Source organism: Notamacropus eugenii, chromosome 1 (genome assembly GCF_028372415.1).
Source record: "Notamacropus eugenii isolate mMacEug1 chromosome 1, mMacEug1.pri_v2, whole genome shotgun sequence".
In the NCBI taxonomy this organism is placed as follows: Eukaryota; Metazoa; Chordata; class Mammalia; order Diprotodontia; family Macropodidae; genus Notamacropus; species Notamacropus eugenii.
Genome location: NC_092872.1, coordinates 522,634,295 through 522,642,959, shown reverse-complemented (window position 1 = coordinate 522,642,959; position 8,665 = coordinate 522,634,295).

The following is an 8,665-nucleotide window of genomic DNA, read 5'->3' as shown; positions in this document are numbered from 1 at the left end:
GAGATGAAAAAAAGGGACTGGACTATCTCGGGATTGCCTATTTAAAGATGCAGACAACTGACCAAAAAAAAGACTATCCCTAAGATGTGGTAGAAGGTGAAGAGTTCTCCATGGCAGGCAATCTGAATGTGCTGCAAAGTCCCCACAAGGGAGCTTCCATTAACCAAGCTAGGTATACCCAGAGCAGCCCAGCTTACCTATACAAACATGATAATTAATGCTAGGGGAGTGGATAAGACCTACAAAGAAAAATACGGAGAGAGAGAAGAATAGGTCTGAGGAATGCATCTCAGGGTGCAAGAGGATCATAACCAGGACTTTGTTTTCTTAAGGCAAGAGTAGCTATATGAATGGAGTGGGGCAGCATAGTATCACAAAGGATAGTCTGACTGGTCTATCTCCTTCTTGACCTTGTGGGAATTTGGGGGAAAATGAGTACCAGGACCCTGGGATTAGTGAACTGGCATTAGATATAGTCAGTGCAGGATAGTGAGATGAGGTATGGGAATGGCAATCCTTTTGGGAAAGATAGTTCCCCACCCCACCCCCTTCCTTATTTTAAGTCTTTGGGCCAAAGGCCCATTCTCTCTATGGTAGTTACAGTTCTGGGATACAAACACATTTAAGGGCCAAGAGAAAAGTAGTATTTTAATGAAAAACAAACAAGCAAACAAAAAAGCATCACCATAAAGGCAGCAGGAGATTCAGGGCAGAAAACAAGTCACAGGCCAAGAGGGGAAGGAAATTTGAGGGAGAGACTTGTTCAGTCTTGTGTAAGGCTGCACAAAGATCAAGGAGGAGGAAGGTGGGTTAAAGGCGGTTAAATCTGGTCATTTAGAAAGCCACTGTTGACCTTAGAGTGAGCAGTTTCAGGAGAATCACAGAGGACGGAGCCAGATTGCAAAGCTTAAGAAGTGAGCAGGTAGTGAGGAAATGGAGGCAGTAAGTATCATCTAGGAGCTTTCCCCGCAAGTTGAGGTGAGGTAATATGCAGAGACAGAGGAGGAGAGAGAGGCTTGGGCGTTTGAAGAGTGTGGGAAAAGTTTGGACAGCTGCTGCAGGGAGTACGATGTGGGATGAGTATACGATTGTCAGAGAACTGGGTGGATCCAACTGAAGTTAGAATGACAAATGGATTTCTGATAAATAGATTTATGGTGACTTTCTTATTTTATTTTTTTATTTTTATTTTTTTAATTTATTTATTTAACTTTTAACATTCATTTTAACAAAATTTTGGGTTACAAATTTTCTCCCCTTTTATCCCCTCCCCCCCCAAACACCAAGCATTCTAATTGCCCCTATGCCCAATCTGCTCTCTCTTCTATCATCCCTCTCTGCCTTTGTCTCTGTCTTCTCTTTTGTCCTGTAGGGCCAGATAACTTTCTATACCCCTTTACCTGTATTTCTTATTTCCTAGTGGCAAGAACGTTACTCGACAGTTGATCCTAACACTTTGAGTTCCAACTTCTTTACCTCCCTCCCTCCCCACCCCTTCCCTTTGGAAGGCAAGCAATTCAATATAGGCCAAATCTGTGTAATTTTGCAAATGACTTTCATAATAGTTGTGTTGTATAAGACTAACTATATTTCCCTCCATCCTATCCTGTCCCCCATTACTTCTATTCTCCTTTGATCCTATCCCTCCCCATGTGTGTTGACCTCAAATTGCTCCCTCCTCCCCATGCCCTCCCTTCCATCATCCCCCCCACCCTGCTTATCCCCTTATCCCCCACTTTCCTGTATTGTAAGATAGGTTTTCATACCAAAATGAGTGTGCATTTTATTCTTTCCTTTAGTGGAATGTGATGAGAGTAAACTTCATGTTTTTCTCTCACCTCCCCTCTTTATCCCTCCACTAATAAGTCTTTTGCTTGCCTCTTTTATGACAGATAATTTGCCCCATTCCATTTCTCCCTTTCTCCTCCCAATATATTTCTCTCTCACTGCTTGATTTCATTTTTTTAAGATATGATCCCATCCTCTTCAATTCACTCTGTGCACTCTGTCTCTATGTGTGTGTGCGTGTGTGCATGTGTGTGTGTGTACTCCCACCCAGTTCCCAGATACTGAAAAGTTTCAAGAGTTACAAATATTGTCTTTCCATGTAGGAATGCAAACAGTTCAACTTTAGTAAGTCCCTTATGACTTCTCTTTGCTGTTCACCTTTTCATGGTTCTCTTCATTCTTGTGTTTGAAAGTCAAATTTTCTTTTCAGCTCTGGTCTTTTCATCAAGAATGCTTGAAAATCCTCTATTTCATTGAAAGACCAATTTTTCCCCTGAAGTATTATACTCAGTTTTGCTGGGTAGGTGATTCTTGGTTTTAGTCCTAGTTCCTTTGACTTCTGGAATATCCTATTCCATGCCCTTCAATCCCTTAATGTAGAAGCTGCTAGATCTTGTGTTATCCTGATTGTATTTCCACAATACTTGAATTGTTTCTTTCTAGCTGCTTGCAATATTTTCTCCTTGACCTGGGAACTCTGGAATTTGGCCACAATGTTCCTAAGAGTTTCTCTTTTTGGATCTCTTTCAGGCGGTGTTCTGTGGATTCCTTGAATACTTATTTTGCCCTCTGGTTCTAGAATCTCAGGGCAGTTTTCCTTGATAATTTCATGAAAGATGATGTCTAGGCTCTTTTTTTGATCATGGCTTTCAGGTAGTCCCATAATTTTTAAATTGTCTCTCCTGGATCTATTTTCCAGGTCAGTTGTTTTTCCAATGAGATATTTCACATTATCTTCCATTTTTTCATTCTTTTGGTTTTGTTTTGTGATTTCTTGGTTTCTCATAAAGTCATTAGCCTTCATCTGTTCCATTCTAATTTTGAAAGAACTATTTTCTTCAGTGAGCTTTTGAATCTCCTTTTCCATTTGGCTAATTCTGCTTTTGAAAGCATTCTTCTCCTCATTGGCTTTTTGAACCTCTTTTGCCAATTGAGTTAGCCTATTTTTCAAGGTGTTATTTTCTTCATCATTTTTTTGGGTCTCCTTTAGCAGGGTGCTGACCTGCTGTTCATGCTTTGACTCCATGTCTCTCATTTCTCTTCCCAGCTTTTCCTCCACCTCTCTAAGTTGATTTTCAAAATCCTTTTTGAGCTCTTCCATGGCCTGGGCCCACAGAATATTTAGTCTGGATGTTTGGGATACAGAGGCCTTGACTTCTGTGTCTTTGCCTGATGGTAAGCATTGTTCTTCCTCATCAGAAAGGAAGGGAGGAAATGCCTGTTCACCAAGAAAGTAACCTTCTATAGTCTTATTTCTTTTCCCTTTTCTGGGCATTTTCCCAGCCAGTGACTTGACCTCTGAATATTCTCCTCACACCCACCTCGCCTCCTGATCCTCCCAGACAGCGCTTGGGGTCTGAGATTCAAATGCTGTTCCCCAGCCTCGGGGCTTTGGCAGGGGCAGGGCTGCTATTCAGTGTGAGATTAAGTTCAGGTGCTCAGGTCAGGGCAGGGCCGCCTCTCAGGCTCAGTTCCCTCAGGGGGTTTATGCACAGACCTTCAACAATGGATCCAGGCTCCTGCCTGCTTGGGGAGCCCTGGTCTGCCGCTGCCTCAGCTTCTGCCTCCCAAGGGGGCCTGAGTTATGGGGGCACCCCACTTCCCTCTCGACCCGCCAAAGAGACCCTCTCACCGACCCCCGTCACCTGTGGGTGGAGGGACCTGCACGGCCGCTGGAGATCCTGTCCCTGAAGCCTGCTCGAATCTGTTCCTCTCGGTGCCACGGCCGCGGCAGGGCTGGGCTGGGCTCCGCATCCGCAGCTCGACGGACCTTTTGCGAGAGGTTTGCAGGTCCCTCTGGAACAGAAATCTCCTTTGCTCCACTATTCTGTGGCCTCACTGCTCCAGAATTCGCCGTGAGTTACTTTATACAGATGTTCTATGGGTTGTGGGTTCGGAGCTATGTGTATGTGTGTCTTTCTATTCCGCCATCTTGGCTCCGCCCCCCATGGTGACTTTCTTCAATAAAGTGGACCTGAGGGTAGGAGGAAGGGAAGTGGTGGTGGTAGAAGGGGTAAAAAGCATCATGCAGGCAAAGACAACACTTCAGTCTGCTGAATTTCCAAACTCCCTCTGCTGGGGAATCCTTTACTTGGTAAAGGCTCTAAGCCTGCTCTCTAGCAATCTGGGATCCTAATGTCACCCATTCTAGACTGACCTTCCTAATGACTAAGACTGATCCCTTCTCTCCTCCTTCTGAGTCTTCCCCTAACCTATTCCAAGGCATCAGCCATTCTTACGTCCCCCTTTTTAGTCATATCTGACTCTTCATGACCCTATTTGGGGTTTTCTTGGCAAAGATACTGAAATCGTTTGCCATTTCCTTCTTCAGTTCAATTTACAGATAAAAAAAACTGAGGCAAGTAAAGTGAAATGATTTGCCCAAGATCTCACAGATAGGGAGTGTCTGAGGCCAGATTTGAACTCAGGAAAATGAGCCTTCCTGACTCCAGGCCCAGCACTCTATCTACTGTGCCCCCTCTGCTAAATGGGCATATTTTCTGACACAGGCACCTTTCTCTTGACACATTGCTTCTGGTTGTGCCCAGGTCATCCTTGTGGTGTCCATAGCACTCACAGTTGTTAGTCAATTTTTCAGTAATAGCAATAATGGTATTTATGTTGCAATCTATCCACACCAAGCTGCTCACCTGTGGCCCAGAAACCTCTTCACGCTTGAAGATCACTCTAGCCCTGGAACTATACTTTGGAAGTATCTTCTGCTTCTGAAGCCCCTCCCTCTGACTGAAAGGTAAAGGGTCTTCCTAGAACCTTCATTGAAGGAAGGTGCCCAGGCCAGCCATCTCTTAATTTCCCACAAGACTATATCATGACTATGCCTAGGTACCTTGTTTTTCTCTCCTCCAGTTTTTAGTTTCCTTTAAAAAATTAAAAAAGTCTTCTTCATCATAATGAAATCTCCTCCAGGGCAGGGACTATCTTTTGGCTTCTATTTGTATTTCCAGTGCTTAGTATATTTAGGCTTTCTGATAAATAGTAAGCACTTAATTAATGCTTCTTGACTCACTAAGTGTTTTGTATTGTCCCACTGGACCTCCTAAAATGAGACACTCAGATACTCCAATGGATCCCAGAACTCACTGATTTGGCTTTTCTTTCCAATAATGCAGATCACATCCAGGCCTGCTTATCCCATACAAGTCTTGTTCATGACTCCCCATAAAAGCACATGGGTTCTACATAAAGCCTTTTTTGCTTCCTCTTGGAATTGCAAGTTAGGTATGACTGGTAATATTTTTTTCACTTTGTAGATGAGAAAACTGAAGCTCATAGAGGCTGAACAATTTAGCCATGATCATACAGTTAATTGGAGTTAAAAACAGGATTTGCACCGAAGTCTTCCAGAGTTCAAGTCCATCACTCTATCCCATACCATGTGTCAGTATTACTAACCTAATTTGAATCCACTGCTGCCAATCAAACTGTAAGGAAAACTTACTATAAATTTAAGCTTGGTTTGATCCTGAAAGTCATGGGGTGAGGTGGAGTATGATAGGATTCTAGAATGTTTTCTTATAAGGCATAAGGTGGGGTTAGGGAGTGGCAGAGTTAGAAGGGGTAAGGAAATCTAGAGGATCTATAAGCACGGCATGGGAGAGGCTGAGCAGGAGTCCTGGCTGATTAAGGGGTCTAGTAAAGCCAAAAAGTGAAGTAGGAGTGAGTGCTGAACAAGTGACTCACCTTCAATACAAGAAGTGTGTTTCCCTCCACCCAGGCTGACCATAACCCCCTGGACAATTTTCTTGAATTATTACAGGGGAAACCTCCATTCTTCAGTGGCCAACTGGTGAGCCTCTTCAGAATCAACTGGGCTGGTCCTTGGAACCTAGGAAGTTCTTAATCAATGTTTGCTGATTGATTGAAATACAGGCAAAACAGCAGCCCAGAAACATGTCATCCCTCTAAAATTTTGTTTTTATAATCTAGCTAGAATGTATTAAATTTTTAAAAAAGCTTTTAACAACCAGTCCATAACACAAAAATCCTTAATACTCTAGAAAGGCCTATTTATCATCTCTTTATATAGATTGCAGTATCTTCCCTGTGGCATTTTCTAGCCCATTTGCTAAAATATGTATATATTACCATATATTTCTCTCAGTTTCCTCATTTGTAAGATGAACAGTTTGGACTAGGTGATCTTTAAGACAATTCCTAGCTTGTGGAGTCTATGAGAAGTCAGATTCCCTAAATTCCCAGGTGAACAGGTGGAAAGCTCCCACCCAACAGAAAGGTCTAGCTAATTTAGAGATCAGATCAGCAGGAGTTGAAGGAAGTTGGATGTCTCCTGTGAAATAGCTTGGGGACTTCGCCCACAGGGAAGCTGCTGCCTCTGCTGCCAGGCGGAACAGAAGTTCTGAAGGTGAATCCAGATGCAGGAGGGAATCTGGCCTCTGGAGGATGAGTCACCAGTGTCACTGTCTGCGGTAGACCGTACATAACCAGGGGAGGTGGGGAAGAGTGGGAGGCTGGCGTGGGCCTCCGACGGCTGTCACTGCCCTTATTTCTCCTGCAGAAGGCTTTGTAATCATTCCTTAGCATTGTTCTTCAGTCTTAGCTTAGAGAGTGAACCTAGGGGATAGACAGGGAAACTGAGGCATGGGAAAGTGTGTGGGTCAAGTGTGTGCAGCAAATTGACAGTTGGGAATAATCCTTGAGACTACAGAATCTTAAAAAGTGTCTGGCTGAGTTCCCCAGGAATTAACATGCCTTTTTCCAAACTATACTGGACAATATTTTCACAATCTCAAGCTGGGTCAATTTCAGAGGCTGCTATGGCCAAAGAAAAGGGCAGCTAAGTGGTGCAGTGGATAGAGTGCCAGGCCTAGAGTCAGGAAAATTCATCTTCCTGAGTTCAAACCCAGCCCCAGGCACTTGTATGACCCTGGGCAAGTCACTTCATCCTGTTTACCTCAGTTTCCTCATCTGTAAAAGGAGCTGGAGAAGGAAATGCAAACCACTTCAGTATCTTTGCCAAGAAAAACCCCAGATGGGGTCATGAAGAGTCAGGCACATCTGAAAAATGACTACCACAATGAAATGGCCAAAGATTGCCTTTGGGAAATCTCATAGCATTTTCAATGACCCCAAATTTCCTACTGAAACAATGACCCCTCTTTTGAAACAAAACTGGGAGTCATGGAAGAATTAAAGTTGAGGGCCACTCACAAGGCAATTAAATACATGCAGGGGTGGGGGCTAAGCTGGCTGGAACACAGAATTGCCCAGGAGAAGCAGCATAAAGCACGTCATCAGAGAGATGTAGGACAGGAAAAAATATGGGCCAGTCACACGGAGAGAGTGCGAGAACAGATTCAATTCAACAAGCATTTACTAAGAATATACCCAGTCTGTGCTACAGCCTGGGCACACCAAAGTAAAAGGGAAGCAGTCCTTGTTCTAGAAAGAGCTTATCCTTCATTAGTGGGAAATACAATGTACACCAATAAGATAATACAAAAAAAAAATGAACTAAAAGGATTCAGAGTAATTGATGTAGGGCAGCTAGGTGACTCAGGGGAGAGAGTCTGGCAGAAAGACTCATCTCCCTGAGTTCAAATCCAGTCTCAGACACTTACTAACTGTGTGACCCTGGGCAAGTCACATCACTCTGTTTGCCTCAGTTTCCTCAACTGTAAAATGAGCTGGAGAAGGAAATGGCAAACTATCCTTGTATCTCTGCCAAGAAAACTCCAAGTGGGGTTATGAAGAGTCAGACATGACTGAAACTACTGAACAACAATTAATGTACCAATAGCCCATGCGCCCTATTGATATCTATGCGATATCAAGAGGACCCCAGCAAGGACTATGGCTTGTTAAGTGGATCCTCTAAAGGATTTATAGGAGGATGTGGTCAAGAGTTGCAAAGAATGGATTATAATCTATATCCTCAGGGGGAATGCCCAAATGGATAAGATCTTGGAGTTTTTGTAGCAGACATTTAAATATGTCTAAACACGTCTATGCTTAGAACATGGTGCTGGGCTCTGGATTGAGATAGAAAGTTTAGCTAAGATATAGTCCGTTATAGTCCCTGTCCTTCAGAACCTTATTGGTGTTGGGGGGGGGGGAGATGGGTGGAGGTGTGTCGGGGTGTGTGTGTGTGTGTGTGCTCTTGAGCACACAGGTATATCTGTGATTTCAAGTCCAAGTTTAAGTGGGGAAAGGGATCAAAGAAAACTCTCTCACCAGGCTTTTAATTAAAAGGGTGTCAATGGCTAATCATAGCTCATATTGACATTGTACTTGGATGATTTGAGTGCCAAATGATTCCTCTCCCATGGAGTAGATTGATTATGATTCCCATTTCACAGAAGGGGGAACTGAAACTCAGAGATATGTAGTAACTTTCCCAAGGTTAATATGTGTCTAGAGATGAGACCTAGGTTTTTTTTGTTCAAAGACCAGTACTTTTTTTCTGCAAGGTCATATTAGGTTGATTGTAACTGCATATTGAAACCTCATCCAAGATTGGACTAGATGAATCGATGAGTAAATGAATGAATGAAAAAAAAAACACATTTATCAAGCACTTACTATATGCCAAGAATTGTACTAGGCACTGAAGATACAAACACAAAAGCAAAAATGGCCCCTGCCCTCAATGACCTTATATTCTAATAGGGAAAGAAGA